Source organism: Cricetulus griseus, chromosome 5 (assembly GCF_003668045.3).
Source record: "Cricetulus griseus strain 17A/GY chromosome 5, alternate assembly CriGri-PICRH-1.0, whole genome shotgun sequence".
Lineage (NCBI taxonomy): Eukaryota > Metazoa > Chordata > Mammalia > Rodentia > Cricetidae > Cricetulus > Cricetulus griseus.
Window position 1 is genome coordinate 146,529,772 of NC_048598.1, and position 16,359 is coordinate 146,546,130.

The 16,359-nt window shown below is 41.4% G+C and overlaps 1 protein-coding gene across 1 annotated transcript in view; it reads right to left on the bottom strand.

Annotated features, from left to right (window-relative positions):
* Positions 1–16,359, bottom strand: part of Brms1l (BRMS1 like transcriptional repressor) — a 42,505-nt gene that overhangs the window by 11,802 nt on the left and 14,344 nt on the right. The window lies entirely within an intron of this gene.

Here is a 16,359-nt window from a genome sequence, read left to right on the forward strand (position 1 = left end):
AACATGATACTTAAGTGAAAAGAAAGAAAATACCAGTTCATCTTAACTAACAACACCAAATGATTTAGAGTCCTTTAATACATGGTGGTTGTGTTTGCTTTTTTGTTTTATCTTAATTATTTTTACCCCCACAGTTCTGAGGACTGAAACAAGGGTGTGTGCATGCTAGGTAATTGCTCTGCCACTGAACTATATCCTTGGCCCCACAATTTAAAAATTTTAAAGAAGAAATGTTCAATATAGAAAAGAAATAAAACCAGAGAACAGTTATGAAAACAGTTTTAACTAAGTAAAATAGCATCCTGTTTAAGAAAATCTAAATTGGAGCCAGAGAGATGGCTCAAGGCACTTGCTGCTCTTGCAGAGGACCCAGGTTTAGTTCCCAGCATCTATGTGGTGGCTCACAACCATCTGTAACTCTAGTTCCAGGGGATCTGATGACCTCTTCTGACTTCCATGGGCATGTACACACACACACACACACACACATATTCACAGACACACACAGACACACACATTCACACACAGACACAGACACAGACACAGACACACACACACACACACACACACACACACACACAGATATACACACACATAGACAGACACACACATATTCACACACACACACACACAGACACATATTCACACACACACACATATTCACACACACACATTCACACACACACACACACACACACACACACACACACACACACACAGAGATATACCCACACATAGACAGACACACACACATTCACACATATTCACACACAGACACAGACACACACACACACAGAGACACATATTCACACACACACAGACACATATTCACACACACACACACATTCACACACATTCACACACAGACACACACACACACACACACACACACACAGACAGACACACACACACAGACAGACATACACACACACACACACACACGCACACACACACACATTCACACAGACACACAGACAGACACACACACAGAGACACACAGACACAGACACACATAGACAGACAGACAGACACACACACACACACACATTCTCACGCACACACATTCACACACACACACACACACACACACACACACACACAAAGTAAAAACAAAAATAAAATTTTAAAAGTTAAATAAAATAGATCATATTGGATTTTTACTGTCTCTACATATTAAATACAGCAATATATGACAAAGAAAGATATTTAGGTAAAATGTTAGAGCATTTAAAGTAACTCAATAAAGTAATACATTTCAGTTATATTTCAGTTAGAATATACCTAAGCAATAGACTGACTTAGAGAAATTGACATGTTAACTGAATTATAAAATTATAGATTAATTACATCATATTCACTTGCTAAAACAAACAAGATAGGGGCAAGAATACAGCCTAGTGGGAGAAAACTTACCTAACACATTAAAGGCTCTATGTTCAATCCTTAGCACCACAAAAATAAAAAAATAAAAACACCAATAAAACAGACAAAATAAATAAATAAACAAACAAACAAATAAAATAAACCACTAGGGGCTAAAGAGATGGCTCAGCAATTAAGAACACTGACTTATTTCAGAGGATCCAAATTCAACTCCTAACACCCATAAGGCAGCTTACAACCAACTGTTTGTAACTCCACTTCCAAGGGATCCAGCACCTTCTTGCCTCCAGGTACCAGGCATGCAAGTGGTACACATGCAGACAAAATACCCATATGCTTAAAAATAAATATGTAATTTTAAATAATAGAAAGTAAATAAAACATTGTCTTACCAGATCAGATTAGAGTCCAGACTACAAGGTCTAGTTCATTGTTTTTGGTTATATGCCAAAAACTGTAGCTCTTTTTATAAAAGTCATAAAATGTACATAAATGTAATACAAAGGGTCTTTTTATAAAAGCCTTTAAGGCTAGGCATGGTAGAAAAGGCCTGTAATCCCAGTTTCATGGATGGCTGAGACAGTAGGATCCCAAGTTCAAGGGCTATCTGAACTCCACACTGAACTCAAGGTCAGCATGGGTAACTTAGTAAGATTCTATCACAGACTAAAAGATGGCTATAAGTCAGTAGGCGCTTGTCCAGTATGTATAAGACCCTAAATTCAATCCCCAGTATGAAGGTGGAGAGGGGACAAACCTCTAATAGAGTCATAATCCACCCATCACAAGATTAGCTCAAATAAATACTGGGATACTGTAGATATGATTGTCTTATAAAAACTATTATAATAGTAGGACTTCTTGTGGGGGAAGGTGAGGAAAGCCACATTCCTGTAGGTAGCATGCCCATATGTCAATCATGAACTCTTCTGATATAGATTTAAAATTTAATCTGCACATACCTGAAGATTATTCTGGATGGTAGGGAAAAGCAGGAGTTAAAGAAACAGCAGTTTGTTTATGGCCAGCCTATACTGAACTTGCCATATCTATACTGAACTTGCCATATCTAATCTGAATTCAGAGGCTCAGGTGTGGTTAGTACCCTGATAGGAGAGTGAAAGCTAAAGCAAAACAAATGTCATATGAAAAATTATACCAGCAGATGCAAGAAAGAGGGCAAGAGGGTAGTGGGATGGATAAAGGAAAAGTACATGATACAAATACATGAAAATATAATGAAACCTATTGCTCTGTACACTAAAATACTTAATAAAACATTAACAGTCGGGGCTGGGAACATGGCATAGTGAGTAAAATGCTTGTCACATAAGCACAAGGATCCCAATTGGGATCCCCAGCACACACTTAAAAAACCAGGTTTAGTAGTACACTCTTTGTGACAGTTTGAATGTAACTGGCCTCCGTAAGCTTATAGGGAGTAGCACTAGTAGGTGTGGCTTTGTTGGAGTAGATATGGCCTTGCTGGAGGAAGTGCATCACTGTGGACTTTGAGATCTCATATATGCTCAAGTCACATACAGAGACTTAGTTCACTTCCTGCTGCCTGAACAAGGTGTAGAACACTCAGCCACCGCTCTACCACCATGTCTGCCTGCATGCCATCATGTCCCACCATGATAATGGACTGAACCTCTGAATTGTAAGCCACCCAATTAAATGTTTTCCTTTTTGAGAGTTGCCATGGTCATGGTGTCTCTTCACAGCAACAGAAACTCTACCTAAGACACCCCTGTAATCACAGTGCTGGGGATACAGAGACAGGGGGATTCTAGGGCTTGCCGGCCAGACAGTCTAGCCAACTTAGCTAATTCTCGGCTCAGTAAGAGACCCTGTCTCCAAAACTAAAGTGGAGAATAACTGAGAAAGACAGATGTCAACCTCTGGCCTCTACACCTACATGAACACACATGCACATGTAGCCATGCACGTACACAAACATGTACATACACACACATATACAAAATAAATATGAATTAGGATGCAAATAATTATCTCACTGCATGTTGCTCTCAATCCTTCCTTTTGCTTGTTCCTCTGACTGAAAAGTCTTCTGAAATATTCCAACTATGTCTGCATTGTGCTACAGGAATTAAGAAGTTACAGAAAAGGGAAAAGAGAAACAGGAGCCTCCTCAAGAGACAAGCCTCATGGCTGCTGTAAGCAGATCCAGTTTCCCCAATCAAAGACAACTTACATGAAGAACTAAAGTGATAAGACTTTTGCTTTTATGAATATGTAGTTAAACTGGTATTTGTTTGGTTTTCTTGTTGTTGTTTTTGCTTTATACTGATAAACTTGCTCTAGGCAAAGCAGAAATTCTCTAAGTCCATTAACCATTCTTCATGATTTGTTTTACAAATCCACCAAAAGAAACTGAAATGTTTGAAGCTTTCAAGGCCTTTCTGAAAACATTAGATATATACTCTACAGTGTTCGGGGTGCTAGTCTAGCATGCACAAGGCCCTAGGCTGTATTCTTAGGACCTTATAAACAGACAAGGTGGCACACACCTCTAACCTCAGCCCTAGGGAGTTCCAAGCCAGCCAAGGATCCTGTCTCAAAAAAGACAAGAGCATAACACTGGATACATGAGACCTTGTTTCAGAAAAGATACAAATTACAGAATGAAATGCCTTGAATCTATTCTCATTTCAGTCCCTCCCTGAACTAGCCACTTTTCTCAATGCTGTGGTAACTATGCATCTGGGAAAAGAAAAGAAACTTAGGAAAAAATAGTTTATTCGGGCTTACAGTCTGAGGGGCTACAGCCCACCAGCCTGAGGCACTGGGCACACTGCATCCAGTCAAGGGGTAGAGAAATAATGTTAGTACCCAATTCACTTCCTCCTTATTGGCTACAGGACTCTAGCCTCGGAATGTTGTCCATATACAGGGTGGGTCTTGCCCCTCACAGACATGCATGGTGGTCTGTTTCTAAATCCAGGAAGTTGACAATGAAGACTAATCTTCACACTGTCCTTTTAGAGAGACTTTCTACTTACTCTCCAACCCAGCAAGGCCCTCAGATGCCTCCCCAAAGAGAGAGAAAAGAAATCATACTTGAGCAGCCAGGACACCTGCAAAAAAAAAAAAAAAAAAAAAAAAGACACACAAACTCTTTGTTTGGGTGCCTGCAGTGGTTGCTCTGTTCAGTGGATGATTTTGTCATTTAACATTACTACTTACAAGGAATCCACACTGAGACTGACTGAACCTATTCACTCATCCTTCCCCAGGCTGACATCTTCACTATTCTCATTAGGGCAGGTCTAAGGAATCCCAGGATACTGACCCCAAGGCTCCATTTTTATACTAACTTCACACTGACATGTGTTCAGAATAAACTTCCCTTTGGTAGTTTCTGGTCTTAATCACCTCACAGTTCTCAGCTTCCTTCAGGACTGGAACCCTGGGAGATTCTGAAGGAGCAGCATTGTCAGTGAGTGACACACAGCAATGGCCAGGATTGGTGGTGCATACCTGTAATTCCAGGACTTAGGAGGTAAAGGCAGGAAGATCAGGAGTTCAAGGCTAGCATGGCTAGATAGGTGACTTTAAGGCCAGCTAGGCTACATGAAACCTTGTCTCAATAATACCTTAGGCTGGCAAGACGGCTCAGCAGATAAAGGCACTTGTGGTACAAGCCTATGGACTTAAGATTCAATCCCCAGAGCCCAGGTGAAAGCAAAGAAAAAATCTGCCTCTAAAAGTTGTTCTCTTTTAGGCACACTGTGGCACACTGTGCACCCACATGCATCATGCACACACACATAAACTCATATTCCAAAAGAGAAAGAGAGAGAGAGAGAGAGAGAGAGAGAGAGAGAGAGAGAGAGAAGCAGTACACTGAAATAAAAAACAAAAAGAAAAAGAAAGAAAAACCTAGAACTGACCTTTAAAACTTAAGCCCTGGCTATGGGAAAATCCTAATAGTAAACTTTCAAATCTACTGCAAATATGGATGATAATAGAAAAACAAGTTTAACTGTTTATAGCTCAGTGATATATGGTTTGCACGAGTTACTGGTGTCACCTCCAGAACCTCCTCCAAGTGAAATAAAGAGTTCAGTTTATAAAACTAAATCTAACCGGGCAGTGGTGGCACACGCCTTTAATCCCAGCACTCAGGAGAGTTCCAGGACAGCCAGGAGTGTTATAACCAAAATGGATGGATGGATGGATGGATGGATGGATGGATGGATGGAAGATAGATAGATAGATAGATAGATAGATAGATAGATAGATAGATAGATAGATAGATAGTCTAAAAGAAATTAAAGAAACAAATTTTTCTCAGAACAGAATATATGAGTTTCCTGATTAAAAGGCTTCCCTGAAACTGGGTAAAGTAATAGACTCCTGCAGTCTTTGTATTTGGAAATCTGTCAGAAAGGAAGACCCTATCTCAAAAAATTAAAAGTTTCAAGTATCCAGCACAATGAATGAAAAAGAGACCCATGCTTCACTGCTCCGTACATCAAGGATGAGAAAGAAAATCCTAGACATATTCAGGAACACAGGGCAGGAGCAGCAATCAAAAGAACTTCTCAAAAGCAATAAGGAGTCGGGCCTGGTACACATCTAGGAGACTAAGGATACTGAGGACCAAAACTGAAAGGTCAATCTTATATCCATCACAAGATCCCATCTCAAAAAACAAAACAAAATAAACAAACAAAAAAACCTAGGTGTGGTGGCACACATGCCTTTCATCCCAGCACTAGGGAGGCAGATTTCTATGAGTTCAAGGACAGCCTGGTCTGAAGAGTAAGTTCTGGACAACCAGGACTACACAGAAAAATTCTGTCTCAAAAAAAGGAAAGAAAGAAACCGTCTTGAGGAATCATGATACCACCTACAGCTCTCAAGTGAGAGTCATGGTAGTTTTGAGTGGCAAAGACATGGTAGGTTACAACAGTTCTTTAACACTACTAACTTAAAAACACAAACTAGTTTTGTATTTTGTTTTTTAGTCCTTGAATGAGGACAGAGTTAGTAACACTTTTAATGTGCAAAATAAGGCAGAAATCTAGGTCAAATAAAAGTTACTTCTATCTTGTTCTCTTTGTTCACTCAGCCTAGGAAGGCCCAGCCACTATGTCATGAGGAGAACAAAGGCAGCAAGCCATGACAGCAACACCATGTTAGCACCCTCCACCCTCAGCCAAGCTCACAAAACCCCCACCGTCAAACTACAACTAAATTTTGGAGTAATTGATTATAAAGCAATATGGAGTCAGCACAAGAGATCGCAAACACTGACTTCTCTACACTCTTTCTCAAGATGCCACTGAAAAATACTCTCTACCACACTGAAAAAGACAATGAGGTCTCACACAAGAGACAGGTGAGGGGGTAAAGGGCTTTCCAAGTCAATGGAGAGACCCTTCATGAGAATGGGAATGCAGTCTGTCCTAGAAAGCACAGAGAAGGAGCAGTTGGAGCAGGACAAAGTAGAATGGAGCAGGACAAGACAGAATGGAAAAGGAAAATGAAGGGCAGGCAGGGAGCCAGGAGGACTGCTCCCAGGAGGACTGCTCCCAGGAGGACTGCTCCCAGGAGGACTGCTCCCAGGGGACAGTACCTCACAAGCTGATGCATTTTCTAACACTAGTCACAGCACTAGGCTTCTTCAGTACAGGACAACAACAACCAACAGGAAGACATCTACAGCGTACCTTAAAGGAAGAAGCTGGTCTGACCTGTATAGGACACGACTTTAAACCCAATACAATTGAAAATGGATCGCAAGCTCAGAGGTACTTAGACTTCTCTTGAGTTTAGAGGTAATTGAAGGGTGGTTAGAGGATCATAGACAGGGAAAGCCAAGGCAGGTTCATGGAGATGGTGGCTTCTCATCCCAATGTGAGGGGAAACAGCAGGAAGGCAAAGGGGGGTGTAAAACAAGATCAATGGAGGGGGCTGTCCTAGGGGCCCTGTGAAATACCTAAACCAGCTCCAGTTAGCAAACTCCCAACCTTAGGGCCCCCAAAGGACTACAGAAAATACTTTGTTGTGCTCCCAGTGCCTTGGTCCTTCTTTGTCAAAGAGAATAAGCTCGGCAGACGCCCTAGACAACTCTCAGCAGCGTCAATACAGCAACTCCCACTGTAATTTTTCACACAGGTTGGGGGCGGAGGCAATTTTAACTTTATTTTTTTGTTGTTGTTGGTTTTTTTGTTGTTGTTGCTTTTTGAGACAGGATTTCTCTGTGTAGCTTTGGAGCCTGTCCTAGAACTAGCTCTATAGTCCAGGCTAGCCTCAAACTCACAGAGATTCATCTGCTTCTACCTCCTGAGTGCTGGGATTAAAGGTACGTGCGCCACCACCACCAGCTAACAACTTCAGAAGACTTTCACAAATTTGTAAGAATCTCTGTGGAGAATTGAAAAGAAAGTTAAGCCTGATAATAATACTTGTCACAAATTCAAGGCCTACACAGGCTGCTGCCAGGGCCCATGTCAGGGTTCTTAGCCCTGGTCTGTGCTGATGTCTGTGGCTCCTGATACCACCAAACTCAGAGAAAGATGCCCACCCTCCCCCACCTCCATCCCTCATTATATGAGGCAGGTGGGAGAGCTGGCCCTGAGGTGATAAGAGCAGGAGAGCTGCCCCCGCCCCCCACCAGTTGCAGGACTCCAGCGAGCAGGCCCTGCACCTTGCCTGGGCAGCACAGTGGAGCTGACCCTGGTGGCAGAGGTGCAGGTGAGCTGGATAGTTGGCCACATCCCATCTGCCATGTGGTGGTGAGGGTGAGGGAAAGATACCCTTCTCCCTTTGCCCCTGCTACCTTTGGTGGACAAGGAAACTGACACTCCCCCTTACCAGCTGTAGCACTTGGGAAAGTGGCCCCTGCACCTCACTTGGACAGCACAGTTTAGCTGACCCTATTGTCAGGGGTGTGAGTGAACCTCCCCAAGAATGTGTGATGGGGGATGTCCTTCTGTATGCTGTGAATATGTTTCTCTTATTGGTTGATGAATAAAGCTGTTTTGACTAATAGACAGGCAGGATGTAGCCAGGCAAAAAGTATAGATGGAGTTACTAGACTAGGAGAACGTTGAGTAGAGAGTGAGTAGTCAGAGAGATTCCACGTAGCTGTGGAGGAAGACAAGGCCCAGGCATCACTGGTAAGCCAAAAGCCACATGGAGATACAAATATTAATAGAAATGGGTTAATAATTAGAAAGAGCTAGCCAATAAGCCTGAGTCATCCACCAAACAGCTTATAATTAATATAAGCCTCTGTGTGTTTATTTGGAACTAAGGGGTGGTAGGACTGGGCTGGACAGAAACTTCCACAAATGTGAGTATGAGAGATCTGTCCCAAGCCCTCAACTGCCATATGGTGGTGTGGACACGGGAGAGATGCCCTCACTATGCCCCCCCAACCCTGCCTGGTCACAGGTGGGAGAGCTGGCCCTGCCCCTCACCGGCTTCAGCACTTGGGAGAGTGGCCCCTGCACCTCGCCTGGACAACACAGTAGAGCAGTCCCTGAAGGTGTAGGTGTGGGATGTGTAGGTGAGCATATGAAGGCAGGAGAACTAATCCTGCCTCTTGCTCATTGCTGCAAGAATTGAACTAGCAAGGGCAGTGCTGGAAAGCTTGCCCTGATGGTGAGGACAGGAGAGAGCTGGCGGTCTGACCAACCCTGCAACTACCCAGGTCTAGAACCAGGGTTATAAGTTGGTCCACCCCAACATCCACCTCAGATCTTCTGGAGCACATGAAGGGACCAGTCCTGCAGACCCAAAGCTGCGGGAGCTCCATGACCAGGGCATCAGCAGGATATCCGAGGAGTTCTAATGAGGGCCCAACAGCCACAGTGTAGCAGAAACCAGAGGCCTGGAAACAGACCAATGACTCTTTGCAAGTAAAGGTATATGGATAAAAGGGTTACTATGTGACTCACTACATCACACTACAGCTTCCATAATGAGATTTTCCTTTTTTTCTCTATCTCTTAAATTTTATTTTAGCTTATTTTGGGGAGGAGGTTGTAAGGGCAGAGGGTGGATATAAAGGGACAGGAAATTAATGGGATTGGGAGATGATATGAAAGACACAAAGAATAAATAAAAAGAAAGTTTTAAAAAATAGTAATACAAGGTAAGTAAAGGGCCAGGGACAGAACTCAGGGTGGAGCACCTGACCGAGTAGCATGTGTAAAGCCTTGTGTTCTGTTTTGGTACTGAAGATGAAACAAGGCTAGCAAACAGCAAATGATGGGTTATTAGTTCCCACTGTGAAAACTAAAGTGATGTAGAAGAAAAGTTTAAGTAGAGCATAATTTTTCATGTTTAATGAAAATTTTAATTGTAAAGTTTTTTTTTTTTTAATATAGCTATTATCAACCTGTCCCACAGAAAGAAACAACAGCAGACCATAACTCTGGCTCATGAACAGCACTTAAAATTAGGGAAAAACCAAGAACTATGACACAACAAAAGAAGAATGAAATGTAGAAGCTCACAGAGCACTTGGCTTCTGCTAACAAAAAATTAACCCCATCTAAATGATAGAAATATTCCAGAGGCAGCATCTAAGAGTCACTGAGATGCAGTTTACAAATAGGACAGCACACACTTGTTTCCACGGTAAGCCTATGCCTGCAGAAGGATATGTGCATGTGACCTGCAGGAAACAAACCTTCAAAGAGTATTTTGAACCACAGCATGTGCATGAAACCCTGCTTAAAATACATCAGAATACTAAACAGTTGCTCAGAGTCATACCAGCTACGTTGTAAAATATATACAAATATGCTCACTTATTAGCAGTGATTATCTCTGCATGGTAAATTATGATTTCAGCTCCTTCACTAGTCTTACTTTTCAAATTTTATCAGCAGACATTTACTAAGCTTATAAATCAAAAGCAAATTTTCTTTTTAGCTTGTATATGTCTACATATGTTTGTGTGGGGGGGTGGGTGTGTAGGTGTAGGCAAGTGCGTGTACACATGTATACTCTGCATGTGGAGACAAGAGGTTGAAATCAAGTATCTTCCTCAGTCACTTTCACCTTAGTTTTTGAAGCAGGCTCTCTCACTGAACCTGGAGCTCACTGGTCAGCAAGCTTCAGGGATATCTCTAACTCTTCTGCCCAGTGCTGAGGTTACAGCTGCTCACTGCCACACACATGTGTTCTGGGGATCTACCACCAGGTTCTTGTTGACCAAAAGACATCAGAACATTGAAGAACACTGAAGAACTCTCACCAATCTTCTCAAGAACCAAAAGCTGGACTGACTTGGAAGGCCTCTGAGTCCTGGCTCCTACTGAACTGATAGATCGATCAACCAATGAATCTCAATCTCTCTCTCTCTCTCTCTCTCTCTCTCTCTCTCACACACACACACACACACACACACACACACACACACACACACACACGTGTGTGTGTGTGTGTGTGTGTGTGTGTGTGTGTGTGTGTGCTCTCTCACAAGAGTTTTCTGGGACAGTCTCATGTAGCCCATGCTGGGCCTTGATCCTCCGACTTCCACCTCCTACCTGCTGCATCACAGGCACATGCTACCACCACATCCAGTTTTAGGAGATGCTGAGGATTAAACCCAGGGCTTTGTACATGCTGAGCAAGCCCTATACTGAGTCATATCCCCAGCCCCTGCTGTCCAGTCTTAATAGACATTGCAAACCCTGTAGTGAGGCTCACCTAAATAAAGCATCCCCAGCCTTTTCCAATTGGACACTAATAACTCTACACATGCAATTTCCTTCTAATTTGGCACAGCCTATCTGCTGCCTCCATCCCTCAGCAAGGCAGAAGTATACTTTCTCTGTGTGTACCCATATATACATGGTTAGCCTCAAAGCCGGGCTTCTCCTCTCTATCTGCTGTTACTCAAATAGACAGAGACAAATGGAGCAATGGCTTTCATCTTTCTTCTTCTCTTGACTCTCACTTACTTGTATATAAGCCAAGTTAAGTACTACAAAGTAAGAAGACATAAAGCCCTGACTAATGAAATCAGATTTAATGACAAAGTACATGAATAATGAGAAAGAGCAAAGAATTCCAATTCTGGTTTTGCTGATCATTAACTGTGTGAGACCCTGCGTAAGTCACTCAACCTCTCAGATTCACTGACCCCATTTCACATGGTTAAAATAATTCCTGTCTCATAATGTTATGATAAGGATTAAAACAAAAATTTAAATACTAAACACATAGCATTCAAAATATAAGTTACTGGGCTAGAGATGACTTGCTGCTGTCTCTAGAGCACTCACAGCTCTTAGAGGAGCCCTGGGTTTGGTTCCAGCACCAACCATCTGCTCACAACCATCTGGTAACTCCAGTTCCAGGGAATCTGATGCCCTCCTCTAGTCTCCACATGCACTGCACACACATGGTACATATACATGCACACAGGCAAAACTACTATACATGCGCATGTGCGTGCGCGTGTGCGTGCGCGTGCACACTCTCGCACACACACAGACACACACACACACACACACACACACCTCTTTTTTTTAAAAAGTTCACTTTCAATTTTTATTTCATCTTTCTAAAATGTCCTTGAACTCTGCCATCTTCAGATTTTTTTACAAAAAAAAAAATTTACAATAGCTAATTATACACTAAATATAAAGACACCAAGCTTTTGCTATACTACAAGTTGAGGTAAATATTTTGCATCTCCATAGAAGAGAGTAGACTTTCAAAGCTGAAAAATTACAGAAGAGGAAGATCAACATTTTTCTGAGCTTAAAAAAACAAAAAACAAAACTTACAAGCTTTTGCTTCTGGCACTATAGCAGGCATGACAATCTAAAGAAAAAACCACCCACCTAAGGGAATACACTGTATTCCCAGACACTAGCATGTTAACCTGATCCTAGAGCAGCAGCTTCCTTGAGGTGTCACTATCTCAAGGCACTGTTTTCAGTCACCATTTAAGGAAGAGAAAAAGGTGTGGACCTAAGCAAAGTGGGGAACTAGCAGGGGTCTCCACACAGGCCCTAGAGGTGTAGGCTGCCTAAGGGAGAGGTACCTGTTTCATACTAATAGTCACCTCAAACCTGACATCTGTGCATCTGAATTTCAAACACGGACTCTCTACATCTTCCAAAAGATCCCAAACACTACATGAGAAGTCATCAGCCAGGGACATACCAGACACCTAGCCAAACAACCAGGAGAAATAAAAACACAGTTGGCACTACCTTCATGGCTACAGCTTCTGCCCATGGCCTCAGGATCCCATTCAGCAAAGTATTCCACAGACCAATGTCAGGAAATCAGAAACTAAATTGTAATATTTGCTGGAAATTTACAAAAGGAAATAGATTTAAACTTCAGGTAATGATCTAAAATTGTGATCCAAGTATTAGAGACCCGGGCATGGTAATTCACACCCGTAATTCCACAGTTTAGCAATCAAGAGGAATATAAGTTCAAGGCCAGCCTGACCTACATTGCAAGACTATGTCTTAAAAAATAAAATAAGGAGCTAGAAATATGGTTTACCAGCATAAGCTTAAGAGCACTTGTTGCTCTTGCAGAGTCCCTAAATTCAGTTCCCAATTCCCACATGATGGCTCAATCATATCTCCAGTTTCAGGGAATCTAATACCCTCTTCTGACCTCTGCACAGCACCAAGCATGTAGATGGATGCACACATATACATGCAGGCAAAACACCTACACATAAAATAAATAAATTTAAGAAAAAGTAAAGCCAAAGATAAGAAATATAAAACGAGGGCTTACTATGGATAGAGTTGCAAAAGCAAGCATAGAAAATGGAATGGGAATAATACCTGAAAAGGTAATAGCTGTGAAATGCCCAGAATTTATGATAATCACAAATTCAAAATGCATAAAAAATAAGTCAGAAAAGAAAAATGTATATGAGAACACACCATACAACAACTGAAGAAAAATGGAAAGTGCTTAAATGCAGCCAGAAATGGGGAAATAACTAAAAATGATTGCAGTTACCTGCAAGCACAGGCTATGGAAAAAGCAAGAATCTTAGAAAAATGATACAGAAGCCACACTGGGATGCAGCTCAGAAGTATGCCTGCCTGGGGCTCCATCTCCAGCAACAAGCAAACATTAAGAGAAAATAGCTATGAGAATGCCATATGCTCTACCGTCCTTCCTGAAGTATGGTTGGACATGCCATGGTGGCACATAACTCTAACAGCAGTATTTGAGAGGCAAAGGCAGGAAGTTCAGGGCCAGCATGGGATACATCAAAAGAAAAAAAAAGTATTCCAAACAATGCTATTTTGGGACAAATAAAACAGATTTTTTTTCTGCGAAGAGACTCTGGGTGACAGGTCAACAGACAAAATGTTCTTCATAGAGTCCATGAATATGCAAAGGGCAGCTGTGACTGAGAGCAGAGAGTAAAAAGCTAGAAAAATAACAATCAGCCTAAAAAGAACAGACTCTAGGAAACCATCAAAGTATCCCATATAAAGGAAAAGCAAGGAGAACCTAAGATCTCTAATGTCATATGGGGAAGAGACTAAATGTGCTCTAACTCCAGACAGAGGCACATTCAGGGTTAACATTTGGAGCTAACAAAGGTAGTTGCTCATGCTAAAAAGGTAATGGAAAAGATTAACATATAATCCCTAAAACACAAGAAATAGAGAATATAATCTTAGGCATATCATTTTAAAACCCAATAAAACACCCTTTCTGAAAGATTAGAAAACAGTAAAAACTACAAAGCCAAGTATGGTTGTGCACACCTGTGATTGCACTTAGGAGGTGGAAGCAGGAGAAACAAAAGTTCCAGGTCATTGTCAGCAATTTTGTAAGTTTAAAGTCAGCCTGGACTGCATGGATTCCTTAAACAAAACAAAACACAGGATCCATGGCTCAGCACTTAAGAGCACTACCTGTTTTGCTGAGGACCAGCACCCACATTCCAGGAAATCTGATGCCCTACTCTGGCCTTTATGAGCACTGCAGCACACACACACACACACACACACACACACACACACACACACACACACACACACACCACACCACACCACACCACACCACACACAAAATCTTTAAAACAAAAAAGAAGGTACAAATGGCACAAGCAGAGGCAGACAAAGAAAACAAAATACATTGGTATTAAACAAACACTATAAATATAAGTGAATAAAGTTACCAGTTAAAACTAAGATACAATGGCTGGAGAGATGGCTCGGTGGTTAAGAGAACTTACTGCTCTTGAACTCAGTCCTGAGTTCAGTTCCAGCACCCACACTAGGCAGTTCATAATGCCTGTAACTCCAGTTCCAGTGGATCCAACACCTTCATCTGGCCTCTGTGGGCACTAGCATGTATATGGTATACATACATTATACAGGCACTCATATATACAGATAAAATTTAAATAAGTCTTTTTTAAAAGAAAAAGATACAGTTTGAATATAAAGGCATATGCTATTTGAAAAAGCAACACAAAAAATAGAAAGTCAGAAAAAAAAATTTTAGAAAAAAAATTCAAGTAGGGTGGTGGTGATACATGTCTTTAATCCCAGCACTCAAGGGGCAAATCTACTTGACTTTAAGGCCAGCCTGACCTACAGAGGAGTTACAGGACAGTCCAGGCTACCCAAAGAAACCCTGTCTCAGGAAGAAAAAAAGAGGGACTGGAAAGGAGGCTCAGTGGTTAAGGGCACTGGCTGCTCTTCCAGAGGACCTGCATTCAATCCCAGCACCCATACGGTAGCTCACAACTGTCTGTAACTCCAATTCCAGGGGATCCAACTTCCTCACACAGATATATATGCAAGTAAAATACCAATGCACATAAAATAAAAAATAAATAAGATTTTTTAAAAAGTAAAGAAAGAAAAATAAAGGAAATTTTTAAAATTTAGCAGCCAACTCCCTCAGGCCAAATAAAACTGTAATAGCCATCATTCAGACAAATTAGATCCCAAGACCAAAATCATTATTGCAGAGATAGAAAAGGGATAAAAATTAAAGTTATTAAAATGTATAAAATTATAATATACAACTAAGTATAAGCTTATAGAAATAAAAGGAGATATTAGAAAATTTTTAATTTCATTAAAAACTGTGCATGATGACACATCCAAGTCACCTAGCACTTGGGAGGTGAAGGCAAGGTCTCTAAGAGTTTGAACTGATGTTTAAAATCCACTGACAAGAGCCAACAGTAACAACATCTAGCACATCTAGCAGGGTACTGTGGTGAGCACTTGGAAGGTATAGGCAGGAAAACCAGGAGTTCATGGGCATCTTGGGCTGCACAGTGAGTAGAACTGTCTCAAAGGAAAATAATATAATATGTCAAAGAGGTAAACATGCGCCCACATTCACTGCAGCATCACAATGCCCACGTTATGAGTAATCAGCCTAACTGACCACCCACAGATAAATGAAGAAAATGTGATGCACAAAATAGATAAATATAATGAAATACCATTTAGCCTTTACAAAGAATAAAATCCTGTTATTTGTGACATAGATGAACTTTATTCTAAGTAAAACAAACCAGACAGAGAAAGACAAAAGCTATAGGATCTTACTTACATATGGACTCAAAAGAAAAAAAAAAAGTAGTATAATAACTCGAAGCAACTGTGAGGGTAGACTGGGAGTCACCAGGCACTAGGGATGGAAAGGGAACAGAAGACGCTGGCCAAAAGACACAAAGCTTAGACAAGAAGAATAGGTCCTGGACCTACTGCACAACAGTGGTAACTACTGGTACTGGTTACACACTGCACACTTGGAAGTTGCTATGAGAGTAACTCTTAATAATGTCATCAAAAAAGATAAATTTGTTAAAAATAGATACTGTCATAGTCTGAGTGGCTCACAGGTGTAGATACTTGGTATCCAATTGGTGGAACTGTTTCGGAAGGATTCAGAGGTGTGGCCTTATTGGAGGAAGTGTGTCACTGCAGGGATGGGCTTTAAGGTCTCATATACACT